This window comes from Phodopus roborovskii, unplaced genomic scaffold (assembly GCF_943737965.1).
Source record: "Phodopus roborovskii unplaced genomic scaffold, PHOROB, whole genome shotgun sequence".
Classification (NCBI taxonomy): Eukaryota; Metazoa; Chordata; class Mammalia; order Rodentia; family Cricetidae; genus Phodopus; species Phodopus roborovskii.
Window position 1 is genome coordinate 5,544,491 of NW_026125052.1, and position 19,713 is coordinate 5,564,203.

A 19,713-nucleotide genomic window follows, 5' to 3' on the forward strand; every position below is an offset into this window, starting at 1 on the left:
GATCAAAATCCATCTATAGTTTGAAATTTGGGTGTCGCAGTTTCTAGACTGCTTCTTGTTGTCTGGGGCCACTGGCATCATTAGGATAATGGTCAAGTTCTGGGAGAGTTAGCTATATTATTTGTTGTTCAGTGTTTGTGTAATGGGAAAGTGCAAGGCTTATCTGAAGTCCTGGCTGGAGTAGTTTGTGAGGCTGGACCATCTCAGCCAGTAGCCTTGAAGCTGTTCTGGATGTAGAACTCTGAAGAAACTGCAACAGAGGCTCTCTGAGATGCTAGATTGCCTGGACCATCCATTTTTCATTGGTGTCTCGTCTTTTGATCTGAAAACACATAAACTTTCAAAGGTGATATACATATCTGTATTAACACAAGTATGAACTGTGTGTTGTACACAAGCCAGTCAAAGATGATTTTTTTGTTTTATGTTTGACTAGGTAAAAAAATACATCACCTGTTTTGTAGTTTATTATTTTTTTTTTAGATTTATTTCTCTATGTCTGTAGTCAGGATTTTCAGGGGGTTTCCCTCCATCAATCCTGATTCTCTTTAACCTTCAATGAATCCATAGCCTTTTGTTTTCTATGCAAACAAAAATCATAATCTCTTCTCCAATGCAACATTTTTTTTTGGATTTCCATTTTGAAGTTAAGACATATTTTGAAATATATAGGTTGGTTTAATTTAGTAGTTCCCGTAATCCAATCTCTCTTAGAAGTTGTTTGTTCATCAGCAATCAAAATATTCAAAGACAACACAATAACACACAGGTTCCACATTCTCTGCGTATTTCCCAGCTCTACCTGGCTTATTCTTTATTATCCTTTTTTTATTACTTTAGTCTTTTTTTTTTTAAAAAGATTTACTTATTTATTGTGTATATAGTATTCTGTATGCATGTATGTCTGCATTCCAGCAGAGGGAACCAGATCTCATTACAGATGGTTGTGAGCCATCATGTGGTTGCTGGGAATTGAACTCAGGACCTCTGGAAGAACAGTCAGTGCTCTTAACCTCTGAGCCATCTCTCCAGCCCCACTTTACTCTTTCTTTAAAGACTTTATTATTTTAAACTATTTATTTATATCTGTCTATACCCTTTTTTTTTAAGCAGTCACATATTGTTAAACATACTGTAATCTCCTTAGAGGTTTTTTCTCTCTGTCTAAGCCTGCTTTACTGCTTATCTAAAATTATTTTTGTTTGCATGAGCAAAATCTTGAACTGCTGAGCAGCTTAGCTCATGGTGTGCTGGTGGCTGGCTAGCTGTTGGCCATTCAGCTTTTTATTAAACCAATCCAAGTGACAAATCTTCACTGTGTACGAATCTTCACAGTGTATGTGTGTGTGTGTGTGTGTGTGTGTGTGTGTGTGTGTGTGTGTGCCTGGTACCTGCAGAGGTCAGGAGAGAGCATCAGAGCTCCTGGAATCGGAGTTATGCATGGTTGTGAGCCACCATGTGGGTGCTGTGAATTGAAACCCAGGTCCTCTACAAAAGCAACAAGTGCTTTAAACTATTGAACTATCTCTTCAGCTCCAATTCTTATTCTTATTTTTAAATTAAATCTTATTTATTAGTTATTATTAGTGTATGTGTGTGTGTGGGCATGCCTGTATGCCATGTTGTACATGTGGAGGTCGGAGGACAGCTTTTGGGAGTTCTCCCAATCTGCTGTGGGATCCAGAAATGGGACTGTCTCGAACCTTACTCCCATACAACACATTTGTTTTAAATTTCTTTTTTTCTTTTTCTTTTTCTTTTTTTGATCCAATAGCTCAGAAATGGTATCTAGGAGTGGACAACACTGAGACAGAAGGTTGGGTCATGGTTGCTAGGCAAGACGAGCAGAAATGTTAGACAACACAGGCCAGTGGGAATACATCCCATGATTTCTGTTGGGAGAACTCTCAGGTCCCAGCTGCCCCTTCCCCACAAGAGGAGTCTCTGCCATGAATATCTATGTGTAGACCTTGGCCTTCAGGAGGACGAAGCTCGTGTCTCCCCTTTGAATTGGAACTTACTAATTGGCATCTTCCCACCCAGAACTCTGGTGAAATGTGGCCATTCTTTCTTGGGGGTGTGAAACAAGTTGATGTCCTCATGACCTACACATGGACTCATTCTTCTCCCCAGCCACAAGAGGGAATCATACTGGCTCTCTCAGTGTAACACCAAGAAGGTGACATACACTAGCTTGAACCTTTGAGCCTGTTTTTTTTTGGGGGGGGGGAGTTCTCTTCAGCTGGTAAGGGGAGGGTTGGTTCTCCAAGATACTGGTAGTGTTTCTGGAATTGGTGGTGATAAAAGAAGACCTATGGTGGGATGGTGGAGCACTGAGGGCAGCCCTGGTGCTGGAGAGCCAGTTTCATTTAGATACATGTCTTGCTGGATGGCCACTTTGGTCCCTAGGAAATCGTAACTGACTTTAGCCTCGGACTCTGCTGGTGGCCAGTTTCTCTTTTCACATCTAGCCACTACCAAATGAGGGCGACAGAGCCTCAGGCTGGACTTGCTCCTGGCTCTTGGATAGGCAGAGCCCAGGGCACTTAGAGCTGTGTATGAAACAACCTCAGAGTGTGGCTGGAGTCTGGCCATGGAATGCCAAGACACACAGGACCCACTGTTTCAGCCCAGGTCTCCAGGGACTGGGGCCCCAGGGAACAAATACCTGGACACTACCTCCTCCCCAACAAGCTGAAAGCACTGTGCACAGGCTGGGGTTATGGAAGGTGGAATTGGGAATTGGGATGGAGCTGGTCCATGGGCTATGGAGTCCTAGCTGGGAGGACTAGCACAGAGGTGAGGCCAGAGTCAACAGCTACCAGATAGAGAGACAATGCACCATTGTGAATGGGGCTCAGCAAAGAGGCCACAGTGAGGTATCCTGTAAAATGAGCCATGAGGTTTCAGAGAGTGGAGAAGAGTCAAAGACTGAAATGATCCTTTCAGGTGCTAAAACAAACACGGTCTGGGATGGCGTATTAAATTTCCCTGTACTGTCAGAACATATCAGAAATAAACAACAGAAATAGGAGGATTTGTTTCGGCTCATGGATTCAGAGGTTTCAGTTTAGGGTCACTGGGCTGTGTTGCCTTTGGTTAGGCAGGACAGCAGGGCAGGAGTGGGTGGTAGCAGAGGCTGCTCAATTTCTGGAGGCTAGAAGTGAAAAGAGAGCCGGGAAAGGGTGGGGTCCATTTCCAAGAGTCCCCAAAGTCAACAGCTCAAGCACTGCCCAGAAGCCTAAGTCCAAAGTCTCTTCTTAGGTGCAAGGCAAGCTCACAGCCGGGAGTTCCTGTAAAAATAAAAAGTTACAAACTTCAAGACACAGTAACACAGAATAAATATTCCCCTTCCAAAAGGAAGGATGGGACCAAGGCAGTGGCCACACCCATCAGTGGACTATTTGTACATCTGTTGTTTGAAGAAGAGCACCCACTTTAAGAGGGGCTCATGATGGGGCCCTTAGCAGATTGCTCCTCCAGGATTTATTTCTTTTGTACATTTGTCTAGGGACTCAAAGGCAATCCAGCCACAACTTAACAGGACACAGCTACTGCACCTGCTGGTGGAAGACGACGTTTGTGACAGCCACATAATGACAGTCTTGCTTCCATACAGAAGGCAAGAGTTATGGGCTCATGGAGGCTTCCATCAAGATTTCAAAAGAAAGTTTGGGAAACCAGGCATTGTGTAGCAGGGTCAGAAGGTTGTGAAGGTTGACAGTAAAGACAAAGATGCCATTGGAGACTCCAGGTAGTAAGACAAGCCAGGAACATGGGCCATCTGTTGAAGAGGTCACAGGCACCAGGCAGAAATAGCTTCCTTTCCCATTCCCCAAAATAGCTACGTGGGCCCAACTGGGCAAGTTCATAAGGGCAGGACTTCCCAAGCTCTCAGAGGGATTCATGTATTGCTACCAAGTACATTGGATGCAAGATCTGGAGCCATAGGATTTAATATTGCCCCCCCCCCATGAGTTTCAGTTCCTCCTAGCTGTTTTCCTAGCCTGCTCTCTTTGGCTAGGAATGTTTATGCCATCTGTGTCCTGTATCTTGGGGATATATGACTTCCCTTCTTTTTATTCTTACAGGGGCTCACAGCTAAATGTTTTCTTCAGTCTCAGAGAAGACTTCAGACTTCGATTCACACACAAGGATTTTGAGCAAGAAACTGTGAATGACCATGGGTGCCTGGGATGTGGGAATGAACACCCCAAATCCTGGAACTCAGGAGGAGATTTTTGGAAGCAGAGCCTGCTCAGGCTACATGGAGTGACTCTGTCTTGAAAACAAAAACAAAAGGAAAACCCTTGGAGATGGATTGAATATCTTTGTTATTGTTTAAGCATGAAGTGAAGTCTGCTGTTAAGCATAGTGTGAAATTTATGGGATAAGACTCTGCCTTGGTTAGATACATAGGAGGACAGCGAGTCTTCACATGGAAAGAAAATCTTAGCCAGTTTATACAGTGCATTTTGAAGGGACTTTAGCCAGCCTGAGCATGGCAAACATGGCTCTGGCAGGCCTCGCCCTTCTCCCCCATTCCCTCTGCCTTGTTAAAAACTGTTAGATTACATTTCTGAAGGTAGCCACCAAGGTCTGTTCCCTTATTTGGCCACTTCCTCCTCCTGAGGCTGACTACCAAAGTATTGAAGCCCAGCCATCAAAAGTCCCCTTTGGCTCTCGTAACTAACATACCCAATTAAAATTAAGCACCTCATTCTAACACAGGCTTACCCCATGTACCTTTATAAACTGCCATCGGCTCATGTGCCATTTATGTCTTCTCTTTATCTGGAGGCAGTCCTTTGTCCCTCTGGAACAAAGACCCCTTCCCCCTCTCTTTTGTTCCCTTCCCATTCTCTCTTGGCCTGTGTTTGTCTCTTATTCTCTGCCCTGTGTTTCTCTGGGGGCAAATAAATCTCCTCTGTGCTGAGACCTTGGTCTTGGGGGCTCTGAGCTGATCCTGGTCCCTATACATCGTATGCAGACAGAGTGCATTTATTTTGCACTGGGAGTCAAGGTGGAACGCTGTGGTTTTGATTTGGGATGTCCCAAGCTTGTGGCATTGTTGGGGGTGGGTGGAAACTTGGAGGCAGGACCTAGTTGGTGGAAGTTAGGTCACTGTGGACAAGTGACCTTTCCCCCTTTTTACTCCCTGGTCTCCAGGAGTTGAACAGCATCCTATACTACAGGCTCCCCACCATGATGTTCCATCTCATGAGGCTCCCAAAGGCCACAGGGCTAAGTGGTCACAAGCTGACAACCATGCATGATCCCATGCACCCAAATACATCTTTCTTCCTTTTAAGTTGCCTATCTCAGGTGTTTTGTTGTTGCATGAGAAAGCTTACTAGTAAAGATGTGGTGGGGGTTAATTTGCTTCCATCCATCTGTCTACACACTCACCTGTTCATCCACCCGATATGTCACTTAAAATTCAATAGCACTCACAACACATGTGGACATGTATTTGAGCAGTGAGGCAACTTAAAGTAAAGCAGGGCCAGACTCTTTGATGGCCTCTAGGTTCCAAATACAAGCAGTCTGAAGTAATATTCATAACGGGAGGGCATGGCATCTTGCATTAATATCCTTTCAATACAGGGTCCCTTTTATCCATCTGAACAACACCAACAGTTGCTGTGTTAAAAAAAAAACTTCTGTTTAAATATCGTTTTTATTATTCCTGTGTGTGTGTGTGTGTGTGTGTGTGTGTGTTGTTTGTGGGTATGTGCATGTCAGGACAGGTGTTCAAGGAGGCAGAGCGGTTGGATCTCCTGGAGCTGTAGTTATTGGTGGTTGTGAGCCACCTGCTGCAGATGTAAGAAATCACATTCAGGTGTTCTGGAAGAAGCTTGACGTGCTCTTAACTACTGAGCCATCTCTCCAGTCTCTCATTGTGTCTTTAAATATCTACTGTAGATGTACCAACTAAGCGTGGTGCATACATGATCTTACTTCATGTTCATGATAACACTATGAGAGAACCGAGATCTGAAACACTTAGGAATTTTATTGCAGTAGTTAGTGAGAGATAGAATGGGGACAAGAATGGGATCCAAATCTGAAATCCACGCTCCTGTATTCATGGGATCATGCATTCATGGGATTCATGGGGTCTTCTAAACTTCCGAAGGTCTGCAATGGTGTTTGCATAGTGGGGTATTTTAGATCTGGCGGTGTAGCTCAGTGGTAGAGAGCTTGCTTAGCATGTGGAAAGTCCCTACAAAAACAATAACAAGTAAGCAGTTCAAAAAGTTCAAACACCAAGAGACTCCCGTTAGACTTATGGAGAAAGTCAAGCCACCCTCTTATCTACAAAAGGACCTGTGCATTTGTCTGGCTCGCTTGTGGGTCATTGACTTCCCAAGTTTGTTGATTGCATTGAATTCCTAAGCTACGAAGTTGTGATGACAGAGAGACTTGTCTGGATAGAACATTTGGACCCATGCATGCCAAATAGTGATTGCTTAGTAAATGTGGACCATTTCATTACCCAAGGTTCTATTTCCCCAAAGATTTCCCATGTCTACATATTTGCAAACCCAACTCTGTAGCCTCTTTTTAATTAGACAAGGGAATATACACGCAAAGAGTTTGACCACACTACCATGTGCTTCAGTGGGCTGCAGTGTTGGGAGGAATGGAGAGAGAAGCTAGGCTTGCTGAGCAATAAGGGGCTTGAGACATAATGGGTGCAGGCCATTGATGTGAGAGGCTGCCCCTGTCCTGCACTCTCTCTTCACAGCTTACCTGTAAGCACAGCCAGCTCTCCCCATCTAGGAGTAGGTATTCACTCCATGGCTTCCTTCTCTCTTTCTGCTGGGCCCAAGTGCTCTCCTAGAGGGCAAAGGTGATGCCTTAGCATCTTTGAAGCCCTGAAGCTGTTATCCACCAACTCCCCAGAAATTCTATCTTCAGGAGGAATAAGGAATTGCTCTGGCCCTAAAATAATGATGTTGTGGCCTGGTGTATATGTGATGCCACCAGTGGCAATGAGTTGACTCTAATCCGTGTTTGAGATTCTCCTTCAGTGCAGTGAAAGAGTTGACTAGGAAGGACCAAGCTGCTCCTAGAAGGGACGGGCGGGGCAAGGGTGTGGAGACCCAACCGGGATCACAAGACTGATTGGGATCGCTTGCTTCTGTCAGTCTTTTCTAAAGATTTTGAGCTTTGTGAGGTAAGAGAATATTATCACTTTGTTTCTGTGTCTAAGTGTCTTAGCATAAAGCCAGAAACAAAGATGGGCTAGTCTATGCATAGCCGTGGCCTGGAAACAGGTAAGGGATCTGCCACCCCAAGCCTGTGGGGACATCATTCTTCTCCCTAATGTCTCTTCCTTCCAACCCTCCTCTGGCCACATTATCTTCATCATCACTTTCCTCACCGCCACCCTGTTCCTTCCCCTCACCCCTTACGAGAAACCTGAGGGGACAGAGCTAGCCCTGAAGAGAGTCGCCTGCCCAGATCTGATCAAGACACAAGTGAGAGGCAATGATTTGTGAAGAAATCCTGGTCCCGGCGAATGGAATTTTCCCAAAATAAATTCATGTAAACAACTTCCCACAAAGAGGCAGTCAGGGGAGCTGGGAGTGTAAACAGTGGGAACAGTTGCAAGTACTATGGACTCCAGGGGTGCCCTGTCGTCTGGAGGGGGGCTGTGGGGAGACTCCCTTTAGCAAAACACCTTTGGCTCCAGTCCTTCTGACATCATAATGTCAGCCAATTCATTAAATTAAAAAAAAAAAAGTCCTTATTTTAGTATCATCCCCCAAACATAGCAAGGCCACTTGGTAGCTAAAGATGGATTTTACTTAAAATTTTTTATCCTATTTCAAACCAAATCAACTGGGAAGAAGGCATGCATGTGTAGAGAAGGTGGGAACTGGGTTGGGGCCATTGGAGAAGATGGGAGGAAAGGGTGGCTAGAGAAATATAAACAATTTCATTTTGGTGCCCTGGGATGAATCTGAGTGAACTCATCATTCCTAGAATTAAGACGAGATCTGCTCTTTGGTAGACACTCAGAACGACACTGAATTCCTGTGGCCCGGATGTCTCTGGCTAAGAACCAATGGGGGCCTGTGGAAAGCTGCATGGCATAGAGTTGAGCAGCCCGAGTTTCCGGAACGAAGTGTTTGCGGGGCATCTTCCTGGGACACGCCTTTCCCCCAGACATTTTTTCCCAACCAAGTCTGACTTGCCCAAACCCGAGCTGTTTTCAGGATCTGGGCTGGATGACGTTTCCTTCCTCCGGTAACCATGGCCTAGAGACAGGAGACATACACTTGAGTTTGGCTGGGCCTCTGTGACGCTATTGTAAGACTTCCAGGCACTCATGTCATTTCTGAGCCTCAGATCCCTCATGCACAGAGCGAGGATCCCGAAAAGCCATTCCAGCCCTGTGTGCTTCCCACAGCTGCAAAGCTCAGGTTGGGAGGGAGTTCGAGGTTCTGGGCTTTGTCTGCTGTCACGAGCATCATTCCAGTTTTGCTTAAGTTCTATCTTGGGTCAGTTGGGTTTTGACGAGAATTTACCTCTCTATGCAATAATCAGGACCAGGGAATCAGGGGACGTTGAGAGGAGGGTGCCTGAGCCACTGGAGCTAAGAAGGGACAGAGGGAGGATGAGGCCAACAGGACATCAGGATTGTTCTACCAGCCAAGTCTCAATCTGTGTCTGCCTGGTTGTGAGTCTTCATTGCCTACCTCCCCGGGCACTAGGACGGTGTAGTTCTACTTTTCCATGGGTCTTTACAGTATTCTCCCACTGTGGGTGGATGACGTCTTCCCATCCCATCCACGCTGGCTTAGCTACCTGATTTGTTTGGCCCAATAAGATCCTAGAGGCATGTTCAGAGGCCTAAAATATTCTTGTGTAACGTGGCCTCTGGTGCTCCTGGGATCTGCTGTGAGAACATTCCCTGGTCACTGCAGGTCCAAGAAGAATGTGTGGGGCCACAGATAGGTCTGAACCCAACCCAAAGCTCAAAGCCAAGCCAGCTGACCCGCAGCCAACTCATTTGAGAGTGACACAAATAAGTGGTTGTTACTGTAGGTCACTAAGCCCTGGGAAGGGCTATGATGGTGCGTTCTTGGTTTGATACTCTGATAATGGCAACGAGGCTAGCACATTCCTAATTCCATGGCAACTGAGACTTGCAAATGAAGGTGTGGTTTTGTTGTGCGTATGTTTCTGTTAACACGGTACCAGGAAAACCGAGGAGGCCTGTACTGATTAGAAGCTGCCCCTATAGAAAAATATCATGTCTCCTGCATAGGGAGAAAAGTAAGACACTGTGAAGTTTCATGAGTAGAAGAACTTAATTTCTCCAAAGTCAGATTGCCTCTAGTTGGAATTTTGGCTTTGTTGCACTGAATTGTGGATTTAGGTAAGAGACTGTTTTCCTGGGTCTTAGGTGCTTCATCTTTATTATTATTATTATTGAGACAGGGTTTCTCTGTGTAGCCCTGGCTGTCTTAGAACTCACTCTGTAGACCAGGCTGGCCTCAAAGTTAGAGATCTGCTTGCCTCTGTCTTCTGAGTGTTGGGACTAAAGGCATAAGTCACCATCCCTAGAGCTTTGAAATGAGGATTGTGACCATTTTTGTGAGGAGGGCAGGTTGTATGGCCATTTCTGGTGTAACACCTTCCACCTGGTGAATACTTAATAAAGTCAATTGATTTTTAGTCTATTATTTTTTTCCTAATTTAAAAAATTATTGTTGGTGGCAAACACCTTTAATCCTAGGATTTGGGAGGCAAAGGCTGGTGAATCTCTGTGAGTTCGAGGCCTGCCTGCTCTACAGAGCGAGTTCCAGAACAGGCTCCAAAGCAATATAGAGAAACCCTGTCTTGAAAAACCAAAAAAAAAAAAATGTTTTTATGTGTATGAGTGTTCTGCCTGCACATACATCTGTGCATCACTTGTGTGCCTGGAGCTTCTGAGGGTCAGAAGAGAGCACTGGGTTCCCTAGAACTGGAGTTACAGATGATTGTGAGCCACCATGTGGGTACTGGGAATTGAACTCCTGTCTTCTGGAACATTCAGTGTTCTTAACTGCTAAGCCATCTTCCCAGCTCCTGAGCTATTATTGTTGATTTGAAGTAATACTGATATCAATTAAGCAACGTCCTCACTAAGGGTCAAACATAGTGAAAGCTGTGACTTTAGGGATACTGGTCCCATTTGCCTTCTCTGAGAGGGGAGTCATCATGCCCCTAGGTAAGGGCCTCCAGGTAGCCATGGGCTCTCCACCATGGGCCTTTGTCTCCTTTATCTTCACTGGCAGCTGTGGACCTCTAGGCAACAAGACTACTCTGGCTTCTGGAAGGGGGTGTGGCACAAGGAGTACAGACAGAAACCCCCCCTTTTTTTTTTTTTGATAATCTTTTTCACTGACCAGGAACATGCCAAGTAGGTTGGGCTGGCTGGCCAGTGAGCCCAAGACATCTGTCTGTCTCTGCTTTTCCAGTGCTGGATGACAAGCGCCTGCCACCATGTCCGGCTTTTTTTTTTTTTTTTTTTTTTTTTTTTTAAGATGAATTCTGGCGATCACACGCAGGTTCTTATGTTTGCAAGGCAAGCTCTTTACTAAATGAGGTCTGCCCTTAGTCCTTCAAGTACTAGGTTGGGGCTGGCTGTCCTTCCCCATCGGCCCCAGCTGAAGCCACCTCTGCTGCTCTGACAATAATAAGGCAGAGGTCATAGCAACTGGCTGTTTCCTATGAGGCACGTGACTTGATTTTGTTTCTCATAGCTTCTCCATGGAGGCAGAACAGGCTTTTCAGCCCCCTTGTGGGAAAAGCTGAGTCTTGGCCCATAAACCCAGCTGTGCAAATACCCCATTCGAATTGGAGTTTCTGTTTCTAATCTGTTATGGGGACTAAACTTGACCATTGGTCAGTTCTCTTCCCTATGCGTCTTTTACTGTCCATGGTGCTTCTCTTGGGGGTCTTGCTAGAATTCAGTTATGTGCTCATATTTACCCCCACAAGCGTCTGGTGAATGTAGTCTTCCTATATGCCCAGAACCAAGAAGACTGATAAATAGCTAGGCCATCTAAGCCACACAGTTGTTCTCTCTCTGTGTGTGTGTGTGTGTGTGTGTGTGCATGTGTGTGCATGCACCCACATGTCTGTGCATGCCAGAAGTTAATGTTGGGGTATCTTCCTCTATCCTTCACCTGACACAGTCTCTCACTCAACCTGGAGTGTGCCCATTTGGCCACACTGGCTCTGTGCTGGGGCTCTAACTCAGGCTCTCATTCATGAATGGCAAGCACTTTACCAGCTGATCTGTCTCCTTTATCGCCATGTTGTTACTTCTTTGTAGCGGGAATCCTAATCTTGGATCCAATAAGCAAATTCTGACTCACCTTATAGTTATGACCCGAGACCTCTGCCCTATCTTTGGTTTTGATGTAGTATTTATTTATATACACTCTATACGGTTACCTAATGAGTAAGAAGGCCAATAAACAGACAGAATTAGAAGGAATCAGACTAGTGACTATTTCACATTCCTATACTGACACTTGCATAGACACTAAATCATGGAGATAGGGCTTGGTCTTCAACCCAGGGCTCCATAATACAAAAGGCCTCAGTCCTTCCCTTGAGCCAAGAATTCAGGAGAACCTGAACTCATCTATTATCTGATGGGTGATGTCTGTATAGATTTGGGATGTAGTGGGAATGAAATAGGTGAGCTCAAAAGATCTGATAACTTGACCTGGTGATGATGGCACACACCTTTGATTCCAGCACTTGGAGTCAGAGGCAGGAAGATCTCTGAGTTCAAGGCCAGCCTGGTCTACAAAGTGAATTCAAGGCCAGCCTGGTCTACAAAGTGAATTCAAGGCCATCCTGGTCTACAAAACAGCCTTTAGCTGGAATCTGCTTCCTAGTGAATTCATGTTGGTCTTTCTCCTTGCAACCCACCTGTCCAGTCTCCGATCTCAGCTCTTTTCAATCCTCCTTAATCAACATCCTCTATACTAACTCCCTGCCCTGCTGCTGCTGATTGGGTCAGATTGCTACCAATAGTGGGTTTTCAGTCACTGTTTGCTTACAGCCAATGCTTCATTCAGTTCAAGCCTATTGTACTCATATATTCTGTGCTATGTTGTGAATGACCAGAATGACAAACAGTGTCATTTTCTGTCCTGACTTCCTGGTCCCAAATACTACGCTAAGGCTAAGGCTAAGGCTTCTCTTAATTATAAATGTTTGGCCAATAGCTCAGGCTTATTACTAACTAGCTTTTACAACTCAACCTATTTCTATTAATCAGTGTACTGCCCTGATAGCCTTTACACCTATCCCATTTTGTATATCTGACTTGTTTTCTGTCTGATTGGCGATTTTTGAGACTCAATCCTTCTTCCCAGAATTCTCTCTGTCTTCGGCTATGTCATCCAATCTCTTCCTGCCCAGCTAGGGGCCAGTCAACTTTTTTAGTAACAATGAGAGCAATGCACATTTACAGCATACAAAGATTGTTCCACAGCAACTCGGAAGGGACATAGTGAGTCTATTCTTTCACATTGCTCGATGAATGTATCCATATGTTCTTACTCCAAATGCCTATTCCTATAGGATTTATTTCTTTGATATTTCATTCTCTTATGCAATGATGTGTCTGGCATTGCCACAGTTGACTGTTTTTTGTCTCCCTGATCATCTGGTCCTTCCTCAGTCTTCATTCACCTGAGTTAAAGGTCTTCATCATCTGCTCTCCATCACTTCCCACATCCAGCCCATCATCAAGTTGGTTGTTTATATTTTCAGGTGTATTGCTACCATCCCAGCTGCCTCCCTGGTTACAGTCACTTCTTTTAAGATGTTCTGCGTTAGGCACCCATGGTTATCAGCACAGGGGTTTTTAGAAAACACAAACTAAGTTATGTCTGCATACTCTGTCCCCCTGGCCTCCCACTGATGTAGAGTGAAATGTTTGATCTCTCATGTAGCCCCAGAGAAGCTGAAGACAGCCTGTTTTTCCAACCCTAGCTCAGGTCCTTTTTCTCTTGCTGGATACATGGCAGCTACCCCAGACTCTCCTCTCCCGGTTCCTGATGGCTCAGTGTTCTTGGCCACTTCTAGGCTTTGGCATCCATTCCCATAGCTCATCACCTCAATCCTGCACATCCTTTTCGTCTCAGCTTAAATGTCATTGCTCCTAGCCTAATTCCATTGCTTCCTCTTAGTCTTTCTAGTCTCCCTGTTAACACTACCCATTTCCCCCTCCAACAGCTCATAGTTGGGGATTACGTAGTCCTTCCTCTGCTGACTGTAAACTTTGTAAGACAAGGGCCAAGACTTGGGGCTTCACAACTGCAGTTTCCAGACTTGGCTCATAGTAGATGCTTAAGAAATAGTGCTTTGTTGCATGATAGCTAATGGCTAGCAAGCTCTCACATGTGCCCGGCAGTCCCTTGAGTCTGACTGTGTGATTGTATTTCATTTACTCCTTCCTATAACCTCATCTTTTTTTCCCCTAAGGAAGTAATCAGTGCAAACCTATCCAACTAGGAAGTTGTAAATTTGGATATGAATTCCTGTCCCACGTTTTTTATTGCCTTGCTCTCTGCTGAAGAGTGGACATGCACAGTAGGTGTGCAGGAAATAGAGCTTCTGGGGTGGGTTGGGGACATGGGTAGTTCCCTCTCACTTTCCTTGGAATTTATGAGCGATACTGGAGACTCTGGGTGACTCACCTGTAGTAATCTTCCTGAGCTCCTCCAGGTGATGATGCTGAAGTTTCAAGAGCAGAAGATAGAGGTCACACTGGAGAGAGGAGTCCCTGGAGAGAGGATTGGGGTAGAAGGTGTCATCAGTGCTAAAGTGTGTGAACAGAGAGGGGCTTGCTGGGCACTTTCTGGGTGACCAGTGGTTCTCAACTTTCCTAATGATGAGACCCTTCAATACAGTTCCTCATGTTGTGGTGGCCCCAACAATAAAGTTTTTTCATTGCTACTTCATGACTGTAATTTTGCTACTGTTATGAATTGTAATTTAAATATCTGATATGCTGGATATCTGATATGAAACCCACAACAGGGAAACCTACATTTTGAGAACCCCTTCTGTGGTCTCTACAGTCAGGTTTCTTTCTCTGCAACTCTGGGGGAAGGCGGATTGAAGACGACAAATCCTAAACATGGCATTGAATTAAAGAAAAATGTGTTTCTGGAATTAGCCAGTGGGGAGGCAGCTTAGAAGATATGGCCAGGCGGGTGTGGAGGAACTTCTCTGCGGAACTGCCTCTTCCCGTTACATCTCATCCTCTCCTGTCCACTCTACCTCCAAGGAGCAGCATCTGCAGTCCCAAACACATGCCATGTCCTCTTGGCACCACCCCTTGCCCATGCTGACCACAGTCTCCTCCTTGAGGCCACTGATAGAATTATTCATTCTTGGCTTCCCAGGTCCTGGTACTGTGCCTGGGAGACAGTAGGTTCTCCTACACTTGATGAGGGGCCGAATCATTCCGATCCCCCCAGACTGCATTGGGCACTTCCTCCTCTGTGCCGCTTTTTCTGAACAGTTTATAACTCAACATAATACCTGGTCCACAAAGTGCATGTTTATTCGTATCCCTTGCTTCTTACAGTGACACCTTGTTGGGGCTGGGGGCCACATTAAATCTTGTTATCTCAAATGCTTAGCATTGCTGTAGACTATGTATTGGCATAATGCTCTTCTTCCGTTGCCATTCTCAAAGAATCTCAACTCTGATAGGTTCTTCCAAAACTGACCTGGCTTTGGAACCATGACTCTGGGAGGTGAGGGAAAGGAATATCATGTGACTCACAGGGTAGATGGTTGGATGTCTTCTCAGGGAATATGGGACATGTTTCAGGTAACTCTTAGGGTCAAATAATTAAAAAAATACTGTTAAGTGTCTAACAAATGTCTGTCATTGGGATTATATTTTCTCATTGTTTATATCTGCAAAAAGAAAAAGTATTGTTCCCCTTACACAGATTAAAAAGCAAGTTAGAGGAAGGGAATTGTTTTTCTAAGATGGATGGAGTCCAGTGTCCACCTTCATGGACAATGTCAGCTGTTATTTCTTCATAGGGGAATATGTAGGCCAGTTGATGTTCCCTGTCTGTCCTTGGGGCCTCTCTCAGCCAACTCTCTTTGGGGGAGCTGTCTTCTTGTGGTATGAGAGTTATGTCCTGGCTGAGAAAGTGACTTTTGGTGACATGTGCCTGATCTCTTGTTGACCACCAGGTGGTGCTGTTGGTCCAACATTTAGTCATGCCAAAGCTTGGCTTTTTTTTTTTTTTTTTTTTTTTTTTTTTTTAAGAAGAACAGCTCAAGAAAAACCTTACCCTGTTCTAACAAGAGTTACCAGCCCCTGACAGTTGTCATCTGCATAAACTGTGTGTCCTGTAACTCATCCCATTTGATCCAGAATCACCCAAGGCAGTTGTCATCTCCAATGACAGAGGCCCGGAATTTAAGTAATTGGAAGTAAGCTCTCAGAACTGTGTGTGGCTCAAGGGAACAAGGCCAGAACAGCCACTGCCTGAGTTGTCTCTGTTTGTGAGGAGATACTTCTTCCATAGGCCCTTGGACAGGGCTTTTTTGTTTGTTTTGGTTTGTTTTTAAACCAGTATGCTTAGGGGTCCCCTGGGAGGAGTTGGGCATCTTTGTGTACAGATGGAACTCTGTATCCGTCTTCCCCTGAGAAATGATGTTATTTCCCTGTCACAGTGGGTCCCCTGGAAGAAGAGCGCATTCACTTTTAGTTATAGAATGTGGTCCCTCTGGAAGATGTTCCTGCATTGTTTTGATTATGGACTTACAAGTCAGCTCCCTAGCTTCCTCCCCCATCTCCTCCCTCCTTCCTTTCTTTCCATTTCTTTCCTTCACATTTTCAAGGCGAGCCTTGAACATGCTATGTAGCTAAAGCTGACCTTGATTTCCTAATCTTCCATCTTCTACCTCTCAATTGCTCAGATCACATCCTACTCTGCTGCCCACACCATGCCACTACTTCCAGTTTATGTGGTGTGGGAATCAAATCAAGGGCTTTGCGCACGCTAGGCAAGCGTGCTGTCAACACAGATAATATCTCCAGCCCTCAGTTTCCCTGTTTAGTTCCTCATCATTTTTTTTTTCATGATGACAGATGCTGCCCTATGGCAACAGATGTAGAAGCCCAAGGGTGCATATAAGAGAGGCAGGTAACATGTCCTTTTAAGTTTTTTATATCGATTTATGTGTATGTATGTGCACATGTGTGTAGATGTCCATGTGCCACTGTGCAGTATGTGGATGTCAGAGGAGAGCTTGTGGCAATCAGTCTTCTCCTTTTATCACATATCTCTGACGGTCAAACAAGTTGTCAGTCTGGGCAGCAAACACCCTTACTGGCTGAGACATCTCGCCAGTCTGTAGATAGCAGAATAAGTATCAAAGGGATTGATTGTTCAGCTCCTGAGGTCTTAGGAGACCAGGATGATTGGGATCCGGTCCTGAACAGTCACATTGGCCAGCATGAAGAGAGTCATGTATGACTTAGGATGTGCAAGGGATAGTGAACAAGGAGCCGGGGGGGGGGGGGGCGGGGGGAGGAGGGAGTAGTGATCCTGATTTTGTAGCCAAGAGGGGAATACACAGCAGCGTGGTTCGGAATGTAGCCTCTGGAGTTAAATGTCTAACTGACAGTCTCAAGTCAACCCGGCACATTGGTACCTTGGTTCTAGGCAGCCCAGTCTGCTGCCCACACCGAAACCACCTGCCTTGAACCCACAGGAGCCCCAAGTGGGGGAAGACTACACAGTTCATACTTGAGCCAAATGACTCAAGCACCCTTGAGAACTTGCTTGAGGAGAACTTAGGACTGTGGGATGTGCCTGTGTGCTCAGCATCCTGTTCACTTACCATCTCTGGGCTCCTTCCCATGACTCTTGGTCCAAATGGACAAGGCTGAATTTGTTTCTTCCCCATGTTCCTTGCTCTTCATGCTCTGTCCTGGTGCCTCACTTTAGGTCATCGGGTCACCATCTGGGGACTCCCGACAGGTCTGATGCTCCTGCTAGAACTTCTTCCTCCACAACCACCATTTTTTCATGTTCTCTTCTGATCACATGGAAAATATCTGCATGGAATTCAGTGTTTTCCTGCTCACCAAGAAAGCAGCAGACCCCAAGTCTCTGCCAAGTGGATACTTGGACACTCCAGGCCGTCTCTAACTCCTAGTTGGGGCATTCCTGGGATTCCCTGTAAGTATAGGTCTCAGCTTCTATCTTCAAAATGCCAAGCCCCCTGTGGTCTGCTCTGGCTTGAGGATAAGGATTCGGGGAAGCTGAGCAAGGAGCTGATTTTTCCCTGTGCAATGGACTCCCACCAGGCATGTGGCAATTATTGCTCCCATGTCACACAGCAAACCCGTTTCAGAGCAAGTTGCCAGTAGAGAGGCAGAAGAACTCCAGTGTGCTTAGATACTAATTACCTGAACTCAAATCTGAACTTTCATCTTAAAGTTCCTCTGTCACTGAGGGCAGCCCTGGAGGCACTGGGGTAGAATGCAGAGTGTTCATTTCCCAGGGCTGAGATGAAAAATGTCCATAGACTGACTATGTTACTGATATGAAGTGTATTCCTTCTAGTTCAGAAGGCCATGTGTTCAAAACCAAGGTTCCGACAGGGTTACCTCCCTTTGATGGCTCCATGGAAGAATTCCTCCTTGCCTTTTTCTGATTCTGGCAGCTCAGTTGTTCCCTAGTATCAGGCTACATGTCTTGGCTTGCATCCTCACAGAGTCTTGTCTTCTTCATGTGTCTCTCTGATACTTGTCGTTATATCTAGAACCTATGTAGATATTCTGATGATCTCGCCTCTTTTCCTAAATATACTAGAATGGAGATGTTCTAGAACATGGACATATTTTGTGGGACCCACCTCTAGATAAAGGAAGCCCAGGGACATAAATTTATACCCACTATGGAAAGTGTCTAGCCAGTAAGAGATAACCAACACACAGGTGGGCTGGGCCTCTGGGGAGAAGTGACAAACTTTGGGTACTATAGTCAGAGTGCCAATCATATGTGCTGGTTACTATTGTGTCTTTGGAACCAAAAAACCAGACAGAAACAACTTAAAGAGGGAATAGGTTCTTTGGTTCATGGTTTCAGTCCATCACAGCAGGGAAGGACTGGTTGAGAATCTTAGCAATGGCAGCAGTAGTGTGTGGCCAAGACTGTTCACATGCTGGTAGACCAGAAGACTGAAACAGGGACTGGGCTCTAACTTGCAAAAGCCCACCTTAGTTACCTACTTCTCCAAGCCGAGCATTAGCTCCCATCTCTCTCTGTTTCCCAAGCAGGGACACAGTGTGACCATCTGCTTTACACTTCTGCTGTCACAGATAATGCTACCTGAGTGTCCCACCTTGATAGATTGACTTTACCTTTAAACTATGAGTGAAAACAAAATGCTCCCTTTCAAAGGTTTTTTTTTTTTGGGGGGGGTTAGGTATTTTTAATAGGCTTTAAAAAAGACAACAAGCTCTCTCTCTCTCTCTCTCTCTCTCTCTCTCTCTCTTTTAATGTAATGAATAGATTTAAATTGTGCAGTCTTTAGGATCTATTCAAAATAATAACACAAAGATTGAGTAATTCAATGGTGACAATTCCATCTACAGATCAGCTCTATCTCCTACTTTCATTCCATGACTAATAGCAAGCCTTTTAATAGGAACTTTTAATTTTCATTTTTAAATTTTATATGTATGGTTTTCCCAAATAGAACTATGGAGACTGTGCTGGAGAAGAAAAAGAAGGTTCCTGCTGTGCCAGAAACCCTTAAGAAAAAGCGAAGGAATTTCTCAGAGTTGAAGGTGAAGCACTTTCAGAAAATGTTTGCATGGAAAACACTTCAGAAGGCATGGAGGAAGCTTATCTATGTAAAGGCAAAGCATTATCACAAGGAATACAGGCAGATGTACTGGACGGAGATTCGCATGGCTAGGATTGCAAGGAAAGCCGGAAACTTCTATGTGCCTGCAGAACTCAAGCTGGCATTTGTCATCCGAATCCGAGGTATCAATGGTGTAAGCCCAAAGGTCTGCAAGGTGTTGCAGCTGCTCCATCTTCATCAGATCTTCAATGGCACCTTTGTTAAGCTCAACAAGGCTTCAATAAACATCCTGAGGATTGTGGAACCATACATTGCATGGGGGTACCCCAACCTGAAGTCAGTAAACGAGCTCATCTACAAGCGTGGCTATGGCAAATCAGTAAGAAGAGAATTGCTTTGCCGGACAATTCCTTGATTGCTCGGTCTCTTGGTAAATACGGCATTATCTGCATGGAGGAACTGATCCATGAGATCTACACAGTGGGAAACGCTTCAAGGAAACCAATAGCTTCCTGTGGCCCTTCAAATTGTCTTCTCCACGAGGTGGAATGAAGGAAGGTGGAAGGTGGTGATGCTGGCAACAGGGAAGACCAGATAAACAAGCTTAGTAGATAGATGAACTAAGGTGTTGCCTGTGGTATTTTTGTAATCTGGTCAGTTAATAAATAGTCACAGCTTGGCAAACTGAAAAAAAGTAAATTTTATATGTATGAATGTTTTGCCTACTGGTATGTGTGTGTACCACTTAAATAAAGTTACTGTGGAGGTCAGAAGAGGGTAACTGGGGTTACAAATGGCTGTGAGCTACCATGTAGGTGCTGGCTATCTAAT

At 45.0% G+C, this 19,713-nt stretch overlaps 1 pseudogene; it reads left to right on the forward strand.

The window, feature by feature from the left end:
- The first annotated feature begins 18,775 nt into the window (after positions 1 to 18,775).
- LOC127220841 (60S ribosomal protein L7-like) lies at positions 18,776 to 19,454 on the forward strand (annotated as a pseudogene).
- Positions 19,455 to 19,713: the final 259 nt, after the last annotated feature.